The following is a 22,304-nucleotide window of genomic DNA, read 5'->3' as shown; positions in this document are numbered from 1 at the left end:
CCTCTTTTCAGCAGCCCGAAGGGCGGGAAGCAGAGGGCTTTGTTCCCGGTTGGTGGCACCAACCGGGACTAAAGGGTGGCATTGGTTCCGGTTGGTGCCACCAACCGGGACCAAAGGGGGCATTGGTACCGGTTCGTGGCACCAACCGGGACCAATGTCCTGCGCCTGCCAAAGCCGCGGTGCGGTGGGATGTTTAGTCCCACCTCGCTAGCCGAGGAGCGGCATGACCTGTTTATAAGCCCTGCCCCGCCATCTCCATTAAACTCCTCCGAACTACAGGCCTCTGGGCCTAATCTGGCACTGCTATGCCTATGGGCCTGCTGGGCCTTCTGCGGACCTGAATCCTGGCCCATGGATGGGTTTCTAGTCGTATTCAGGCCGTGGTGGCCCAGTAGGTGGCATTTTTTTTCTTTTTTCCAAGTTATTTTGTTTTCTTTTTTGCTTTATTTATTTTATTTCGTTTCTACTTACAACAAAATACTTATTTATTTTACTTTATTTTGTTTCTAATTACTTATTTATTTTACTTTATGATAATTCTTTTTGCTATTAAAGTTTCTATCAAAAAAAGTTCTTTATGAAAATTCTTTTTGCTTTCAATGATTTTGAACAGAAAATACTTCGATAATTTTAGTTGCATCAATTTTATATGATTTTAGTTTCAATAATACTAGAGGTTTCTTATAATGTTTTGAACGGAAAATTTTATTAAAGTTTATTTTATTTTGTTTCTACTTATATATTTTAATAAAGTTTATATTATTTTGTTTCTAATTACTTATTTATTTTATTTGTTATTTTTCATGCACCATTTTTCATGCATTTACTAATTATTTTGAGCTATAAGACCCTAAAATTGAAAAACATTTCAAATGAACTCTGAAAAGGTTGAAAGTTGGCATGGTATTATCATTTCATCCACATAGCATGTGCAAGAAAGTTGAGAGGGTTACGGCAAAAACTGGATGCACTTCGTGTACAAAAAGGACAATCTCTTTCAAAGTATCAGGATTTCATACGGAAAGTCGTTTGTTTCAAAGGGATTTCATTTTGTCTAAACTTATTTGAACTCCTGACTTTTTGTGTGTTCAAAATGCACCATTTAAAGCCACATCATCATTTTTCAATCCTTTCTGACTTCATTTGTTATTTTTCATGCATTTACTAATTATTTTGAGCTATAAGACCCTAAAATTGAAAAGCATTTCAAATGAACTCTAGTTTGGACACGAGGTGCGTCCAGTTTTCGCCGTGACCCTCTCTACTCTTTTGCACATGCTATGCGGGTGAAATGATGATACCATGCCAAATTCCAACATTTTCAGAGTTCATTTTGTAGCAATTTTCAATTTCACGGTCATTTAGCTCTCTAAACAAATCGGTAAATGACTGAAAAACAGCAAATGATGTCAGAATGTGTTGGAAATTGATGACGTCGCTTTGAATGATGTGTACTAAACGCAAAAATAGTCTGGAGTTCAATTAAGTTTAAAAAACATGAAGTGCCGGTGTAACAGATGAGTTCTCGTCCGAAGCCCTGATACTCCGAAAGAGATTGTCCAGTTTGTACACGAAGTGCGTCCAGTTTTTGTCGTAACCCTCTCTACTCTCTTGCACATGCTATGTGGGTGACATGATGATACCTTGCCAAGTTTCAACATTTCCAGAGTTCATTTTGTAGCGATTTTCAATTTCACGGTCATTTAGCTCTGAAAATAAATCGGTAAATGACTGAAAAACAGCAAATGATGTCAGAAAGTGTTGAAAATTGATGACGTTGCTTTGAATGGTGCCTACTGAACGCAAAAAAAGTGTGGAGTTGTAATAAGTTTAAAAAATGAAGTGCCGGTCTAACAGATGAGTTTTCGTCCGAAACAGGCCCTGATACTTAGAAAGAGATTGTCCAGTTTGTACATGAAGTGCATCCAGTTTTTGCCGTAACACAAGAAGTCCGGAGTTGTAATAAGTTATTAAAAATAAAAAAAAGGCGCCATGCTCGTTAATTAGCTTCAAGCCTTTCGGAATATTGTAGACTGCACTGCACATAGCTCCATGCAGTCTACCTTATTCCTCAAGGCTGGAAGCTAAGCAACGTGAAGGTGAGCATTGCGCCTCTTCTTCATCGTCTCTGCACTTAGGGCTTATAAACCGCTCCTAGTGCCTCTCTCTTCGCGAGGTGGGACTAAAAAACAGCTTAGTAAGAAACTCTAGTACCAGTTCGTGCCACGAACCGGTACTAAAGGTGCTCGTGGGGCCACAGCCTCATTAGTACCGGTTCATGGCACGCACCGGTGCTAAAGGTTCGCAACAAACCGGTACTAAAGAGCTCCTCCAGCCTAGCCATTGGAACCGGCACTAATGGACACATTAGTGCCGGCTCAAAATCAAACCGGCACTAATGTGCTTCACATTTGACCTTTTTTCTACTAGTGACGAGCTCCCATGGAATCGGGTCAAAGCCCAACCAATAGCCCATCTAAATATGCTAAGTGGGCCAAACATATCTTAATAGCCTTTCGGCCTAGGTGGAAATCAATCAAAGGAAGAAGTTGCTCTGCCGAATGCTCTGATGACTCCACATCATCATTTTTCAATCCTTTCTGACTTCATTTGTTATTTTTCATGCATTTACTAATTATTTTGAGCTATAAGACCATAAAATTGAAAAGCATTTCAAATGAACTCTTAAAAGGTTGAAAGTTGGCATGGTATCATCATTTCATCCACATAGCATGTGCAAGAAAGTTGAGAGGGTTACGGCAAAAACTGGATGCCCTTCATGTACAAAACGGACAATCTTTTCCAAAGTATCGGGATTTCATACGGAAACTCGTCTGTTACAAAGGGATTTCATTTTTTAAAACTTATTTGAACTACTGACTTTTTGTGTGTTCAGAATGCACCATTCAAAGCCACATCATCATTTTTCAATCCTTTCTGACTTCATTCGTTATTTTTCATGCATTTACTAATTATTTTGAGCTATAAGACCCTAAAATTGAAAAGGATTTCAAATGAACTCTGAAAAGGTTGAAAGTTTGCATGGTATCATCATTTCATCCACATAGCATGTGCAAGAAAGTTGAGAGGGTCCCGGCAAAAGGTGGATGCACTTCGTGAACAAAATGGACAATCTCTTTCAGAGTATCAGGATTTCATACGGAAACTCGTCTGTTACAAAGGGATTTCATTTTCTTGAACTTAATTGAATTCCTGACTTTTGTGTGTTCAAAATGAACCATTCAAAGCAGAGACTGATTTTGAATGGTGCATATTCAACACACAAAAAGTCTGTAAAGATCGCCAACCCCAACATAAAAAAATGAGCATAGATGCGCCTATAGAGAAAATTCAACCTAAATTCATAATAAATTTCTATGAATTTCAGAGAAACTGTAACGCCCGGATAATTAGGCTACAGTAAAACTCTCCTGATGATGCCATGTCATCTCTGTTACTGTTGCTAATCAAGTGTTAGTTCAAAACATTTCAAATTCAAAAAAATGAATTAGTGACAAACACCCAGAGTTTTCAAAAGTCAAAACAAAAATGTTCGGTGGGTGCCAAATATTGCACTGGTAATTATTTGTGGAGAAAACATTTTTTTAGAAATTGCCTAAGTATTTTAAAGTGAAATAAAACAGAAAATAAAAATAAAGAAAAGAAAAGAAAAAGAACCCCCCCTCACTGGACCAGGCGGCCCAGCTCACAGGCCAGACCGGCCCACCTGGCCCAACTGGCCAACCGCCGGCCTAGCCCCCCTGCCTCGTCTCCCTTCCCTGTTCCCCCGACCCGGGTCGGAACAGGTGCGCGTCGCCACCGGACCTCCCTCGCCGGCATCGAGGAGAGGATAAGGCCGCCACGCACCCGCCTCCCACTCGCCCCCACTCTCGCCCTCGGTTCTTGCGCCTCTCCATCTCCCCTCAGATCCAGGCCGCTCCCTTTCTCCCTACTGTCCGAGCGTGCTCGCCGCCGTTCTCCGTCGTCCCCGCGGCCACCGTCATCGCCCTGCACCCCCGGCATGTTGTAGGCATCCGTCGTCGTCCTCCACGTCGACCGGTGCCCGCCGTTGGAGCCGGGAGGCACCACAGCGCCGGATCCACCTCGTCCCCTTCTGCCTCGGCCGCCGGTGATTCCCATCGACCGCGGCCTCCCTCTGCGCTCCCGTTCACTCACGGGGCCTCCTTGCGCCCGCACGGTGAGCACCACACGTCCTTCCCCTGCCTCCCCCTCGTTCTGCTGTGCATAACATCGCCGCCGTGGACGACCGAACACAGCTCCGCCGTGCCGCTCATCGTCGTCGCTTCCTTCGATGCCATGGACGTCCGAGCACACCATCGTGCTCGGGGCACTCCAGTGGTGCGGCCTGGCGCTTTAGATTGTTTATGCGCGCGCAAGTTCTTCGTTTTCGCCGAGCTACCGTAGACCACCGACGCCGGCGACCTTGCAGCTCCCTGTTCCGGCCATCTTCGGTCGGTCCAGTGGCACCACTCGACGCGCAGCAGCGTCAGCGTTCGAACGCAGGTGAAAACACGTGATTTGGCGCTCTGGAGCGAAGATCCGAGCCTCTCCGGCGAACTCGCCGCCGCGGAGAGCTCGCCGGCGCAACTCCGGCGCCGGCCGCTGACGTGCCACACCTGGGGCCACCCCCTGTGTCACTGCCAGTGGGGCCCCTGGTCCCCTGTTGACCAGTTGACCTGGTCAACTGTGCTGACGCTGGGCAGGCCCCAGCCACTGACGTGCGGGCCCCACCGCTTAATCCCCTAACGAAAATGTTTCAATAATTAAAACTGATTAGTTTAGCTAATTAGTCTATGGCAGGTGGGGCCTACCTGCTAAATATCTTTGTTTAGTTAGTTTTAAAACTCTGTTATCTCTCTGTCTATGGCATGTGGGTCCCACTGGACCCACCTGTCTGGTTTGACTAGTCAACCGCTCTGTTGACTGTTGAGGTCATCAAGACGTCATGCTGACATCATATTCCATTTCTGTTAATATAATTAAAATCAGAAAATGATTAAATATTTAGAAAATCATATAAAATAATCCGTAACTCGGATGAAAATACTTTCTACATGAAAGTTGCTGAGAACGACGAGACGAATCCGGGTACGCAGCCCGGTCGTCCACCACACATCCCTAACATATCGAACTCGCAACTTTCCCCCTCCGGTTCATCTGTCCGAAAACGCGAAACACCAGGAATACTTTCCCGGATGTTTCCCCCCTTTGCCGGTATCACCTAGTACTGCGTTGGGCACACCTAGCATCATGCTTTGTCATGACATGCATCGCCATGCATTTGTTTGCATTGTATCTATTGTTTCGCCCCCCTCTTCTCTCGCTAGACACCGAGACCGACGCCGCTGCCACCCAGTGCGACTACGGTGTTGACGACCCCTCCTTCTCGGCTGAGCTTTCAGGCAAGCCCCCCCCCCTTGATCACCAGATATCGCCTATCCTTCTCTATACTCTTGCATTAGAGAAGTGTAGCATGTTACTGTTTTTCGTTAATCCTATTCTACTGCAAAGCCTGTCTTTGCCACTACTGTTGTTACCTTTACCTGCAATCCTACATGCTTAGTATAGGATGCTAGTTTTCCATCAGTGGCCCTACATTCTTGTCCGTCTGCTGTGCTATACTATCGGGCCGTGATCACTTGGGCGGTGATCACGGGTATATACTTATATACTCTATACATGATACCTGTGGTGACTAAAGTTGGGTCGGCTCGTAGGAGTACCCGCGAGTGGATCTTGTGGCGGAGCAACAGGGCAGGTTGAGACCACCTAGGCGAGAGGTGGGCCTAGCCCTGGAAGGCGTCCGCGGTTACTTCAAAATAACACGCTTAACGAGTTCTTGGTATTTGATCTGAGTCTGGCCATTTGGTCTATATGCACTAACCAACTACGTGGGAACAGTTATGGGCACTCGACGTCGTGGTATCGACCGAAGCCTTCGTGACGTCAGCGACTGTGCGGCGCGCGCCAAATTGGAGTGGAACACCTACTAGGCTAGGTCTTCTTTCGGCTGCCCTCGCAACGTGCAGGTGTGCAATGGGCGATGGGCCCAGACCCCTGCGCCATAGGATTTAGACCAGCGTGCTGACCTCTCTGTTGTGCCTAGGTAGGGCTGCGACGTGTTGATCTTTCGAAGCCGGGCATGACCCAGAAAAGTGTGTCCGGCCAAATGGGATCGAGCGTGTTGGGTTATGTGGTGCACCCCTGCAGGGAAGTTTATCTATTCGAATAGCCGTGTCCCTCGGTAAAATGACGACCCGGAGTTGTACCTTGACCTTATGACAACTAGAACCGGACACTTAATAAAATACACCCTTCCAAGTGCCAGATACAACCCGGTGATCGCTCTCTAACAGGGCGACGAGGAGGGGATCGCCGGGTAGGATTATGCTATGCGATGCTACTTGGAGGACTTCAATCTACTCTCTTCTACATGCTGCAAGATGGAGGCTGCCAGAAGCGTAGTCTTCGACAGGACTAGCTATCCCCCCCTTATTCTGGCATTCTGCAGTTCAGTCCACCGATATGGCCCTTTACACATATACCCATGCATATGTAGTGTAGCTCCTTGCTTGCGAGTACTTTGGATGAGTACTCACGGTTGCTTTCTTCCCTCTTTTCCCCCTTTCCTTTCTACCTGGTTGTCGCAACCAGATGCTGGAGCCCAGGAGCCAGACGCCACCGTCGACAACGACTCCTACTACACCGGAGGTGCCTACTACTACGTGCAGCCCGCTGACGACGACCAGGAGTAGTTAGGAGGATCCCAGGCAGGAGGCCTGCGCCTCGTTCGATCTGTATCCCCGTTTGTGCTAGCCTTCTTAAGGCAAACTTGTTTAACTTATGTCTGTACTCAGATATTGTTGCTTCCGCTGACTCGTTTATGATCGAGCACTTGTATTCGAGCCCTCGAGGCCCCTGGCTTGTATTATGATGCTTGTATGACTTATTTATGTTTTAGAGTTGTGTTGTGATATCTTCCCGTGAGTCCCTGATCTTGATCGTACACGTTTGCGTGCATGATTAGTGTACGATTAAATCGGGGGCGTCACAAGTTGGTATCAGAGCTGACTGCCTGTAGGAATCCCCCTTTCCACACTCCTTGGTCGAAGTCTAGTCTAGATATTACAAAACTTTTACTAACATGGATGTGTGTCTTACAGGCCCATGTCGCCATTGGGTGGTACTAGGATCTTTTACTCCTCGACCTTTACTCTGGGACTCTGAACTCTCTTCTACTCGGGTTAAACGAATTTACTAACTCTAACACTAGGATCCTGTGACCACATTCACCCCAAAGTTGGATAAGCCATAGTTATTTCTTAGAATAGTATTTTGAACAATTCCCACACTGTCATTTATCTCCTTTGAAACATCTTTGCTTTCAGATGGAACCCACGAGGCAGGTCGTGCGCCACACGACGGCCGTTGGTGCCTCGGGATCACCTGCTGTGCTAGCTGAGATGATGACCTATCTGGGTTATCGCTGGCACCCTGAGTACACCGTCTACGAGGAGTACCAGACTTTAACCAGGAGCAGTACCGTGCCATCGTCCACCTCTACTCTCGGGAGTATGACTCCACTACTGTGTTGCACACCGCTCATGGTGTTGGAGTGACCATCGATATGGCTGTCCACGATGCTGCTTATGCTGCTCTGACACGTCTTCGTGGAGAGTATCGGGAGTTGGACACCTCCCCTTTCAGGCACATTGCTATCGCATCTGATGTTGGTGCGGAGGGATACTATACTGCTGCCTACTCCACTGTCACCCGAGAGCCCTTCTACCATCAGAACCTGGTTCTGCATGCTGATGGGCTGGATCGAGCTAACCGAGCTCTTCGCCACGAGTTGTACACCACCCGTCAGCACCTTTACCGTGCTCTGACGCTGTTGCACCCCTTTGTCCGATCTAGAGAGCTGCCCCGTTCTGCGATCTACCCAGCCAGGACTGTGATGCCCCAGGGTGTCGGCTGGCCAGATGTGGGAGGCTACTCTCCCGCACTTGGTCCTCTTCTGCCACCTGAGCGTCAGGTTCTGCACCAGAGTATTCGCGGACCCCAGGTTGCTGACGTGGAGTTCCCGATGCGACACTACCAGCTTTCAGGGTACACCTACCTCCACAGTACCTCTTGGGACTGATGTAGGCTTGCTTGTTAGTGTTAGATGCATTCACCGCGAGCCTGTGTGACGCCTATGGTGTTTTAGTCTATGTACTGAACTCTATGCATGACCCCTTTTGTAAATTATGCCGACTACTATGTAGTAGCTATCGTGCTCCTTTCATTATGCATGTTTCATCATGAATGATTCTTGTCTTTGCAAATTTCTCAATGATGAACTACCCCTGTTATATATTAGCAGGATGGTTAGACCAGGTGGTCGTGGTAGTGGTGGAAATGCCCCACCACCACCTGAGTACATGGCTGGTATGATCCAACAGTTCGAACTGAACCGCCAATTCATGGAAAATATGATGGCTCAGTTTTCTCGCCCCAATATGGACCAGCAGCCAACCCCAGTAACTCTGCAGGATTTCATGCGCCTCAACCCAACTGTCTACCGCAGCTCAACTCAGCCTCTGGATGCTGATGACTGGCTCCGTGACATCACCTATGAGATGGAGTCTGCCGATGTAGCCCCTACCAGCTATGTCACCTTTGCTTCCTTCTTCTTGAAGGGACCCGCAGCTCAATGGTGGGACAGCCACAGGCGTACTCTGCCAGCTGGAACAATCATCACCTGGCCAGACTTCCAAGCTGCTTTCCGTGCCCGCTTCATTCCTCAGGGAGTCATGGACCGGAAGAAGCGTGAGTTCCGCAACCTCACCCAAGGCAACAAAACTGTTGAAGCTTATCAGCGGGAGTTTCTGGACTTGTCTCGCTATGCTGAAGAGGACATTGCAACTGATGCACGCAGACAGGAGAAGTTCCGTGATGGCCTTCAAGCTGACATCAAGCTCGCACTTCTAGTGCATGACTTTACTGATTTCGCCACCTTGGTGAACAAGGCCATCAATGTCGAAACTGGTCTGCAGGAATACCAGAGCTCTCACAGGCGCAACCGTGACACGGGCTCATCTTCGGGCCCGCCCTCACAGAAGCGTAAGATATGGATTCCCAACAGCATGTACCAGCCAACTGCACCTGCCCCAAGGCAGACCTATGCTGCACCTCGTCTGCCTACTCCTCCAACTAGGCAGCCAAGGCTTCCAGCACCACCACCCCGAGCTCCTGCACCCACTCCCAATAATGGTTTGTGCTTCAGGAGTGGTCAACCAGGACACAATGCTAGAGAATGCAACCAGAACCAGAATCAACTGGCCCTTCCAGCAACTGGCCATGGAAGCAACCAGCCCCGCAGCAAAAATGCCAAGTCTTATGGTCGTGTTCATGCCAACCACGTTGATCTCAATGAAGCTCAAGACCAGCCTGCTACTGTGATGGGTACACTCCTCGTAAATTCAGTACCAGCATCCGTTTTATTTGATACAGGTGCATCACATTCATTCATGTCAGAAGATTTTGCATTCATGCATGCCATTAAAAGCGAAGACATGAATGCTTCACTATTAGTACACACCCCTGCGGGCCAATGTCGAACCTCCATGATTTGCAACGACGTCCCCGTTGAAATCGAAGGACTGGAATTTCTTGTCTCTCCCATCGTATTGAAGTCCTGTAGCATTGATCTCATTCTGGGAATGAATTGGTTAAAAGCGCATACTGCTTCAATCGTTTGCGCCACTAAGACCGTCCATCTGCTACACCCTTCAGATGAAATAGTTACTTACCAAGCTCATCTGGTGCAAAATGCCATGGCAAGGCTCTATGCATTGAATGCATTGAACGCTGCACCACTCGAGGGCATTGAAAACATTCCCGTCGTGCATGAATTCCTCGACGTCTTTCCTGAAGAACTTCCAGGGATTCCCCTTACTAGAGCTGTCGAATTCATCATCGACTTGAAACTAGGCACCACTCCTATAGCCAAACGACCCTACAAGATGCCGCCACATGAACTCCTTGAGCTTAAGGAGGAAATCGACAAATCTCTTCGCAAAGGATTCATTCGCCCAAGTTGCTCTCCTTGGGGAGCACCTTCTCTCTTTGTCAACAAGAAGGATGGGATAAACCGATTAGTTCAAGACTACCGTCCTATAAACCAAGCTACCATTCAAAATAAATACCCTCTTCCTCGGATCAATGATCTGTATGATCAACTGGCTGGTTCGTCAATGTTCTCTAAGCTTGACTTGAGGTTGGGTTACCACCAGATCCGTGTTCGCGAAGAGGATATCCCAAAGACCGCCTTCGTGACTCGATATGGTTCATACGAGTACACCGTCATGTCTTTCGGTTTAACCAATGCTCCAGCCACCTTCTCTCGTCTGATGAACTATATATTCATGGATTACCTCGACAAGTTCGTCATGGTTTATCTGGATGATATCCTAGTATTTTCCAAGAACGAAGAGGAACATGCTGAACATCTTCGTCTTGTGCTGGAAAAGCTACGAGAGCATCAACTATATGCCAAGTTCTCCAAATGTGAATTCTGGCTACCCAAAGTAACCTATCTTGGGCATGTCATCTCTAAGGATGGTATTGCCGTCAACCCTGAACGAGTCCAGGCTATCCTTGATGGGACTCCTCCCAAGAACGTTAAGCAAGTCAGAAGTTTTCTCGGTCTCGCCAGCTATTGCCGTCGATTCGTCGAGAACTTCTCCAAGATCGCCAGGCCTCTGACTAACCTGTTGCATAAGGGCGTTAAGTTCCAATGGACAGGCAAATGTCAGGCAAGTTTCCAGGCACTCAAAGACAAGTTGACTTCTGCCCCAGTTCTAGCTCCACCTGATACTAAGAAGGACTTCGTCATTTACTGTGACGCTTCCCGTCAAGGATTAGGCTATGTCCTAATGCAAGACCGCAAAGTTATTGCTTATGCCTCTCGGCAATTGCGCCCTCACGAAGAGAACTACCCAGTTCACGACATCGAACTTGCTGCTGTCATCCATGCGCTGGAGCTGTGGCGACATTACCTTCTTGGTAATCATTGCGAGATCTTCATTGACCACCAAAGTCTGAAGTATCTGTTTACTCAGCCAGACCTGAACCTCCGTCAGCAGAGATGGATGGAGATTGTTGCAGACCTTCACTTGGGTATTTCCTATACGCCAGGCAAGGCTAATGTAATGGCTGATGCCTTGAGCCGCAAGTCTTACTGCAACCACCTCCAGGTTCACAAAGTTCAGCCCTCGCTTGTTGAAGAATTCAGAAAGCTGAACCTCCATATTGTTCCTTCGGGTGCGCTCACTCCCCCTCCTAAGGAGTTTCGCAAGATCAACCTCTGTGTTGTTTCCCAGGGTTCCCTCAATACCCTGGCTATCGAACCAGATCTCTTGGACTCCATCCAGAGAATACAGGGATATGACTCTGAAGCCCACAAGATTAAGCGCTACCTCGCAGAAGGAAAGCCCTCATTCTTCACTATTGCTGATGATGGCACTTTGTACTTCAAGGGCCGCCTAGTGGTGCCATGTGCAGAGAAAAACCTGGATATGACTCAGGAAGTTATGAAAGAAGCTCATGATACGCCTCTATGTATCCATCCTGGTAGTACAAAGATGTACCAAGACATCCGTCAGAGATTCTGGTGGTCTAATATGAAGCAAGATATTGCTCGTTATGTTGCTGAGTGTGACGTTTGCTGTCGTATCAAAGCAGAACATCAAAGGCCTGCTGGAACTCTGCAACCTATCTCTATTCCTGAATGGAAATGGGACCATGTTGAGATGGACTTCGTCACTGGATTTCCCAAATCACAGAAAGGTAATGATGCAATTCTTGTCGTCATTGACCGGCTTTCTAAGGTTGCACATTTTTTGGCAGTCAAAGAAACGATCACTGCTAGTCAGCTGGCAACGCTCTATATGTCCAGGGTTGTTTCACTCCACGGTATCCCATTGGTTATCAGCTCAGACCGTGGCAGCTTATTCACTTCAAGATTCTGGGAAAGTTTCCAAGAAGCTATCACTACTAGGAAAAGGCCTACTAGTGGCGCACCAGTTTTGCCTACTAATGGCGCACTACTGGTAAGCCACTAGTACCACGCCGCTAGTATTTTTTACTAATGGCGCACCACTGGTGCGCCATTAGTATCTGGTATACTAATGGCGCACCAGGCATTGCGCCATTAGTATAGGCCACGGTGCGCCATTAGTATGCCTTCCTGGGGGCCATACTTACCCATGTGCTTTGCCATACTAATGGCGCACTGCGGGGTGATGCGCCATTAGTATCCTTTGGCATACTAATGGCGCACGTTGGGGTGATGGGCCATTAGTATGTATATTAGGGATTATTTTTTTTCTTTTCTGATATTTGCACAGATTAGAAAATATATTATTGGACAGAATATAGACAGCACCACACAGCAACAACAGATTTATCGAATACAATAGAAGATTAGTCTCCGAATACAATTCATCATATTAGTCTCCGAATTTCAAATACCGAACAAAGTTATAACATTACAAGTCTCGCAACCGCGAGTAGCAAGTTTGTCAAAAGTAATACTAATCCTAACAAGTCCTACTAATCATCATCATACAACTTCTACTCGTTATTAATAACAAGTCATACGATCATCATCCTGATAGTCATCGAACCAACCCTACTTAATTGTTCTTAGCACATGATCATCAGTATTAGGCAGGACCTGAATACCCTATTTAAGGTAAAATAGCATAAAACAATATAGACCCTGACTCTTCATTATGGAGAATGGAGATCATCCTGTCTCCAATTCTTTCGCGGCGCTTCCTTTTGCTTCCAAGAACCTCCTTACGACTATCCATACATTTTTTCCATTCTCTGTTTAGCATGTCTCCACTTCTTCTAGAAATCCGGTATGGACAGTTGAGATTCGTAGGATGACCTGGATATATGTTCAAAACACGAAGGCTGCCATTCTGATACATCAAATGAGGCACACAATCCTCTGGGATTCTTTGTTGAAAAACATAGTAATAACTTCATAGTTAGCAATGATGTACTAGTTTTAGAAGTATGCAAAAGATGCACGGATGTCGTAATAGTAAAAAATCTTACCAGGGTATCTCCATGGTAGTTACCATAGGTCAACACGTGCACTAGTGGCACGTATTGACCATAATGTTGAGGAGTTTGATTGTAGATATTGTAATTCTCAAGATCAGTACAAAATCCGACCAGATGATTTTTCTCCTGATAAGTTAACTCGGAGCCATCGGTGTAGTGGGTTTTTTCTACCATGTTCCGCACATTTTTTGAACAATCAAAATAAGCTGTCAATGGAAATAAGTTGTCAACTATTTTGAAATAAACAATATAAATTATTTAATAATTAACTATGTTTGAGAAACTCACATAGCGGTAGAACTGGAGGCGTATCAACAAGGACCCAAATGTCCATATTGTCTTGGTCGATGTCAGGATCACCAAGATCCATGGTGACAAGCATACCCTCATCAAAACCATACATCTTGCAAAATGCTTCCCAATTTTTGCAACCAAAATGGGTTACGCTCTCAGCATTATATAGATTTACTTCAAAATCCACATCATGATGTGTCCTTAGGTGAATTTTCTTCGTTTCAAAATTTTCATGATCTTCAAAATCCATCCTCTCCAAGACATAGCGTCTTGCATGGCATGGGATAAACTATACTCGAATTGTAAAAGATGAAATTACACGTTGAAATAGTTGAAGTCATGCTTAATTATGAAAAAAACACTTGTCGTCGTTGGGTACCGTTTCAACTTCGAAGGTCTCCTCGAGCTTAATGCTGAAGCGCCGATCATCGTCCAGGTGAGGCCTGTCGCACAGACCTCGACCGTCGTGGCACCAGTCGCACTCCCCCGGGAGACTTTTGTCGTCCGATGACGACATTTCCTATGTTCATAATTCAAAACTACATCATCTCTGTTGGGTCCAATAAGATAATCCACAGTGTGGTGAAAACACGCCCTTCGAACTGGTTTGAGCAATTGGTGAATGGAGATGGTCTAAGATTTTCAGTAGTAAGAAGTGAAGTGGTAATTTTGAGAGCAAATGGTTAGGATGAGTGGTTCCTCTTTCCTGTTTAGCTTTACAGTAGAATATTGTTAGTCATGCACACTTGTGCATTTTCAGCCAGGCCCAGTGGAGTTGGCCTAAACACATTTCTTTCTTTAAGCCTGCTACATCCATCTCAAGTATTTATGGTCAAGGGTTCGCAGGGCCATCCAAATAGAATATGTGGTATGGGCTTTTTTAGTAGGTCATCCTACCAGATTAGGGTTTATCGATGACGAGCAACTGACATTAGTAATAACTATGAGTAGATATCACACTTCTATATGTATAACACAAGAGGCAGTTGATCCTACTTAATTAAGTACTAAGATACCCCGGCCCATGCATTAGTCGCAAGTGCCCCATATGTCCTATTTTTGGCAAAGTCATGCTAAAATTCACGGAAAATTTAAGCATGACCTTTGCTGAAAATAGGACATATGGAGTACCCGAATTTGCCGGAACGGAAGTTAATCGACATTTCGGCAAACTCAAGGGCCTCTCGGGGTACAGCAGCAGCATCACAAGTTGACAAAATTCCCAAGTAGTACAGCAGCAGCATCACACGTAGTACCAATGAACATATAGTCCAGCACATTATGAATTTCGATAAATGACAGCAAGTTAACCCATTCTGAACATATAGTACCAATGAACATATAGTCCAGAACATATTGTCCAGTAGCAACATCTATTTACATTACTTCTGATATAACCTTGCAGTGTTCTTACACCTTGTAAAATGTATAGCGGTGTCATCTACTGTCCATAATACTCCCTCCGACAAACTTGAGACAAGTTTTTTCGGGCAAAGGGAGTATCATATAAAGAAATAGACCCCTCTACCACATCATAATGATCTGCTAGAGCAGAACACTTGCAACACAGTCTACACTGCACGTGGTACATTTCTGCAAGTAGAAACACAAGCACCACTCATGGACAAGTAGTAAAGCATTGATGTATATAGCAGCAGTAGTAAATTAGATTGTACCACTCATGGTACATTTCTGCAAGTAGAAACACAAGCACCACTCAGAGCAATGGAGAGGAAAATCTGACAATAACTTAACTGAAACCAAAGAAAGACCAAGCAAACTATTGCAAGTACAGTACACTAACTACTTGCTAACCAAAGAAAGACCGGTTAACTAACCATAGTAGTAGATGAACATCTATAGTAGTAGGAAACTCTAGAATTGGGGAATTCCCAATTTACACAACATAACACCACATGTACTAGAACATCAACTACATAGAGCAAACACACAGAGGCCAACAACAGCATGAGATGCATAACACCAAGACCAAGAATACATGGCCAGTTCACAATAATATACTAACTCTTCAGTTACTATCACAGTTAAATCTTCGTGTAAATTACATCAATTTTAAAATCAGCACAACTACAAAACCTACACATTGACAACTACCCAGTGAATCACATTGTAAATTCAATGAACTTGCAGTTGAAGAAACCATCAAAAAGCAAGATTCAGACTGGAAAAGAAAACAATCAGAGATGGGGGACAGGGGAGAGGGAGGGCAGACGCTGGCAGCCGGAGGGGTGGGAAGGGGATGAGCATACCTGCGCTGGACGCCGGTGGGTAGGGCTAGAGCTCACCCCGGTTCTGCTCGATGATGGAGTTCGTCCGATCCTGCAGAGAGAAGGGAAGGTGGAGGAGTCCGTCAAACGGAGCCATAAAGAGATGTGGGGCGGCGGGAATGGAGGGGAGGAGGGAGGTCGAGGTGGACGCCGGCGGGTCAGGAGGGATTTACCTGGCCGCCGCTCGATTTGGCGCGTGGAAGACGAGGTTGGGCGGTGGGTAGACGGGCACCTTGGCGTGCAGGCGCTTGTAATCGAAGAGGAAGACGGCGGCAGTCCTCCTGGGCGCCTCGGTTGGTCGTGGGGAGGCTGGCGGCCACGTGCTTCGCGGGTCGGCGCGGGGGCGGCGGCGCGGGGGAGCTGCAGTGGTGGGGGGCGCGGGGGCGCGGCGGCGGCGGCGCGGGGGAGCTGCAGTGGTGGGGGGCGCGGGGGCGGCGGGGGTGGAGTCGGGCGGGGGTCGGGGCGGCGGCGTCGTGGGTCAGGTGAGCGCGCGGGTGGACTGGCGAGGGAGAGGGAGGAATTAGCTAAGGGGGAAACTTACTAATGGCGCACCCCGAAGCGGTGCGCCATTAGAATGTTTTTTTTACATAGCAATGGCGCACCCACGATCCGTGCGCCATTAGTAATCTTTTTTTATATAGAAATGGCGCACCAGCCAGAGGTGCGCCATTAGTAATCTTTTATATATATATAGTAATCTTTTTTATTATTACATTTTGTTGCATCTAATAATTTTTTAGAAAATGAATATGAAAATGAAACAGTAATAATTTTTTATAAAAACAGTAATAATTTTTTAAAAAATATCATCAAATTTGTTATTTGAAAATATTTATGAATATGAAAAAATATCATCAAATTTATTATTTGAAAATGTCATCAAATTTATTATTGGAAAATATCATCAAATTTTTTATTTGAAAATATAATCAAATTTTTTTTTTGCAATTTTAGTTGCATTCATTTGTGACGGTAGAGCGTGTTGGGTAACGTAGCGGAAATTCAAAATTTTTTACGCATCACCAAGATCAATCTATGGAGTAATCTGGCAATGAGGGGAAGGGGAGTGCATCTACATACCCTTGTAGATCGCGATGCGGAAGCGTTGCAAGAACGCGGATGAAGGAGTCGTACTCGTAGCGATTCAAATCGCGGTTGATTCCGATTTAAGCGCCGAACCACGGCGCCTCCGCGTTCAACACACGTGCAGCCCGGTGACGTCTCCCACGCCTTGATCTAGCAAGGAGAGAGGGAGAGGTTGGGGAAGACTCCGTCCAGCAGCAGCACGACGGCGTGGTGGTGGTGGAGGAGCGCGGTACTCTAGCAGGGCTTCGCCAAGCACTGCGAGAGACGAGGAGGGAGAGGGGTAGGGCTGCGCCAAGAGAGAGATGTTCTCATGTCTATGGCAGCCCCAAAACCCCCACTATATATAGGGGAGGGAGAGGGGCTGCGCCCCCATCTAGGGTTCCCCCCCCCAAGGGGCGCGGCCAGCCCTAGATGGGAGTTGGAGGGGCGGCCAAGGGGGGAGAGAGGGGGCGCACCACTAGGTGGGCCTTAGGCCCATCTGAGCCTAGGGTTTCCCCTTTTCCCCCTTCCCTGAGCCTTGGGCCCCTTGTGGGAGGCGCACCAGCCCACCTAGGGGCTGGTCCCTTCCCACACTTGGCCCACGCAGCCCTCTGGGGCCGGTGGCCCCACCTGGTGGACCCCGGGACCCTCCCGGTGGTCCCGGTACGTTACCGATAGCACCCGAAACTTTTCCGGTGACCAAAACAGGACTTCCCATATATAAATCTTTACCTCCGGACCATTCCGGAAGTCCTCGTGACGTCCGGAATCTCATCCGGGACTCCGAACAACATTTGGTAACCACGTATATCTATTCCCTATAACCCTAGCGTCATCGAACCTTAAGTGTGTAGACCCTACGGGTTCGGGAACCATGCAGACATGACCGAGACGTTCTCCGGCCAATAACCAACAGCGGGATCTGGATACCCATGTTGGCTCCCACATGTTCCATGATGATCTCATCGGATGAACCATGATGTCAAGGATTCAATCAATCCCGTATACAATTCCCTTTGTCTACCGGTATAGTACTTGCCCGAGATTCGATCGTCGGTGTCCCGATACCTTGTTCAATCTCGTTACCGGCAAGTCTCTTTACTCGTTCCGTAAAACATCATCCCGTGATCAACTCCTTGGTCACATTGTGCACATTATGATGATGTCCTACCGAGTGGGCCCAGAGATACCTCTCCGTTTACACGGAGTGACAAATCCCAGTCTCGATTCGTGCCAACCCAACAGACACTTTCGGAGATACCTGTAGTGCACCTTTATAGCCACCCAGTTACGTTGTGACGTTTGGTACACCCAAAGCATTCCTACGGTATCCGGGAGTTGCACAATCTCATGGTCTAAGGAAATGATACTTGACATTAGAAAAGCTTTAGCAGACGAACTACACGATCTTGTGCTAGGCTTAGGATTGGGTCTTGTCCATCACATCATTCTCCTAATGGTGTGATCCCGTTATCAACGACATCCAATGTCCATGGTCAGGAAACCGTAACCATCTATTGATCAACGAGCTAGTCAACTAGAGGTTTACTAGGGACATGGTGTTGTCTATGTATCCCCACATGTATCTGAGTTTCCTATCAATACAATTTTAGCATGGATAATAAACGATTATCATGAACAAGGAAATATAATAATAACCAATTTATTATTGCCTCTAGGGCATATTTCTAACAGTCTCCCACTTGCACTAGAGTCAATAATCTAGTTCACATCGCCATGTGATTAATACCCAAGAGTTCACATCACCATGTGAATGTAATGAATCCAACACCCATGGGGTTTGTTCATATCTTGCTTGTGAGAGAGGTTATTAGTCAACGGGTCTGAACCTTTTAGATCCGTGTGTGCTTTACGAAATATCTATGTCATCTTGTGGATGCAGCTACCACGCGCTACTTGGAGCCATTTCAAATAACTGCTCTACTATATGAATCCGGTTTACTACTCAGAGTCATCCGGATTAGTGTCAAAGTTTGCATCGACGTAACCGTTTACGACGAACTCCTTTTCACCTCCTTAGTCCACTAGATACTAAAGATAAGTTCGACCGCTGTCATGTGATCCATTCCCGGATCACTATTGTACCCCTTGACCAACTCATGGCAAGGCACACTTCATGTGCGGTACACAGCATAGCATACTGTAGAGCCTACGTCTAAAGCATAGGGGACGACCTTCGTCCTTTCTCTCTCTTCTGCTGTGGTCAGGTCTTGATCTTACTGAATACTCACACCTTGTAGCACAGCCAAGAACTCCTTCTTTGCTGATCTATTTTGAACTCCTTCAAAAACTTGTCACGGCATGTATTCATTTGAAAGTACTATTAAGCGTTTTTTATCTATCCTTATAGATCTTGATGCTCAATGTTCAAGTAGCTTAATCCAGGTTTTCCATTGAAAAACACTTTTTCAAATAACCCTGTGTGCTATCCAGAAATTTTACATCATCTCTGATCAACAATATGTCAACAACATATACTCATCAGAAATTCTATAGTGCTCCCACTCACTTCTTTGGAAATACAAGTTTCTCATAAACTTTGTATAAACCCAAAATCTTTGATCATCTCATCAAAGCGTACATTCCAACTCCGAGATGCTTATTCCAGTCCTTAGAAGGATTGCTGGAGCTTTGCACACTTGTTAGCATCTTTCAGGATTGACAAAAACCTTCTGGTTGTATCACATACAACCTTTCCTCAAGAAAATCGTCGAGGAAACAATGTTTTGACATCCTATGTGCAAGACTGCTAATACAATTCCAACAGACTCTTAGCATCGCTACGAGTGAGAAAGTCTCATCGTAGTCAACTCCTTGAACTTGTCGGAAAACATCTTAATGACAAGCCGAGCTTTCTTAATGGTGACACTTACCATCATTGTCTGTCTTCCTTTTAAAATCCATCTGCACCCAACAGCCTTACGACCATCAAGTATTTCTTCCAAAGTCTACATTTTGCTTTTATACATGGATCCTCTCTCGGATTTCATGGCCTCGAGCCATTCGTCGGAATCCGGGCCCACCATCACTTCTCCATAGCTCGTAGGTTCATTGTTGTCTAGCAACATGACTTCCAAGACAGGATTACATACCACTCTGAAGTAGTACGCATCCTTATCAACCTACGAGGTTTGGTAGTGACTTGATCCGAAGTTTCATGATCATATCATAAGCTTCCACTTCAATTGGTGTAGGTGCCACAGGAACAACTTCCTGTGCCCTGCTACACACTAGTTGAAGTTATGGTTCAATAACCTCATCAAGTCTCCACCATCCTCCCACTCAATTCCTTCGAGAGAACTTTTCCTCGAGAAAGGACTCATTTCTAGAAGCAATTACTTTTGCTTCCAGATCTGAAATAGGAGGTATACCCAACTGTTTTGGGTATTCTATGAAGATGAATTTATCCGCTTTGGGTTCGAGCTTATTACCCTGAAACTTTTTCACATAAGCATCGCAGCCCCAAACTTTTAAGAAACGACAACTTAGGTTTCTCTAAATGGTGTCGTCTCAACGGAATTGCGTGGTGCCCTATTTAAAGTGAATGCGGTTGTCTCTAATGCCTAACCCATAAACGATAGTGGTAATTCGATAAGAGACATCATGGTATGCACCATATCCAATAGGGTGCAGTTATGATGTTCGGACACACCATCACACTATGGTGCTCCAAGCGGTATTAGTCGTGAAACAATTTCCACAATTTCTTAATTGTGTGCCAAACTCGTAACTCAGATATCTCTATGATCATATCATAGACATTTTATCCTCTTGTCACAACGATCTTCAACTTCACTCTGAAATTACTTGAACCTTTGAATAATTCAGACTTGTGTTTCATCAAGTAAATACACTCAGCATCTACTCAAATCATCTGTGAAGTAAGAACATATCGATATCCACTGCGTGCCTCAGCACTCATTGGACTGCACCCATCAAATGTATTACTTCCAACAAGTTGCTCTCTTGTTCCATCTGACTGAAAACGAGGCCTTTCAGTCATCTTGCCCATGTGGTATGATTTGCATGTCTCAAGTGATTCAAAATCAAGTGAGTCCAAACGATCCATCTGCATGGAGTTTCTTCATGCATATATACCAATAGACATGGTTCGCATGTCTCAATCTTTTCAAAAACGAGTGAGTCCAAAGATCCATCTACATGGAGCTTCTTCATACGTTTTATACCAATATGACTCAAACGGCAGTGCCACAAGTATGTGGTACTATCATCACTATTTAATATCTTTTGGTACGAACATGTGTATCACTGCGATCGAGATTCATTTTAGGTGCAAGACCATTGAAGGTATTATTCAAATAAACAGAGTAACCATTATTCTCCTTAAATGAATAACCGTATTGCGATAAACATAATCCAATCATGTTTATGCTCAACGCAAACACCAAATAACAATTATTTAGGTTTAACACCAATCTCGATGGTAGAGGGAGCATGCGATGCTTGATCACATCAACCTTGGAAACACTTCCAACACATATCGTCATCTCACCTTTAGCTAGCCTCCGTTTATTCCGCGGCTTTTATTTCGAGTTACTAACACTTAGTAACCGAACCGATATCTAATACCCTGGTGCTGCTAGGAGTACTAGTAAAGTACACATTCATATAATGTATATCCAATATACTTCTGTCGACCTTGCCTGCCTTCTCATCTACCAAGTATCTAGGGTAGTTCTGCTTCAGTGACCATTCCCCTCATTACAGAAGCACTTAGTCTCGGGTTTGGGTTCAACCTTGGGATTCTTCACTAGAGCAGCAAATGATTTGCTATTTCATGAAGTATCCCTTTTGCCCTTGCCCTTCTAGAAACTAGTGGTTTTACTAACCATCAACAATTGATGCTCCTTCTTGATTTCTACTTTCGCGGTGTCAAACATCGCGAGTTGCTCAAGGATCATCATGTCTATCCCTGATATGTTATAGTTCATCACGAAGCTCTAATAGCTTGGTGGCAGTGACTATGGAGAACCATCACTTTCTCATCTGGAAGATTAACTCCCACTCGATTCAAGTGATTGTAGTATTCAGACAATCTGAGCACATGCTCAACGATTGAGCTTTTCTCCCTTAGTTTGCAGGCTTAAGAAACTTGTCAGAGGTCTCATACCTCTTGACGTGGGCATTAGTCTGAAATCCCAATTTCAGTCTTCGGAACATCTCACATGTTCTGCGACGTTTCAAAAACGTCTTTGGTGCCACAATTCTAAACCGTTAGCATTACGCACTGAACTATCACGTAGTCATAAAAACGTGTATGTCAGATGTTTCGCAACATCTACAGACGACGCTGAGGTTCAGCGCACCGAGCGGTGCATTAAGGACATAAGCCTTCTGTGCAACAATGAGGACAATCCTCAGTTTACGGACCCAGTCCGCACAATTGCTACTATCAACTTTCAACTAAATTTTCTCTAGGAACATATCTTAAACAGTAGAACTATAGCGTAAGCTATGACATAATTTGCAAAG

This window comes from Triticum aestivum, chromosome 5D (assembly GCF_018294505.1).
Source record: "Triticum aestivum cultivar Chinese Spring chromosome 5D, IWGSC CS RefSeq v2.1, whole genome shotgun sequence".
Taxonomy (NCBI): Eukaryota; Viridiplantae; Streptophyta; class Magnoliopsida; order Poales; family Poaceae; genus Triticum; species Triticum aestivum.
This window is presented reverse-complemented; position numbering follows the sequence as displayed.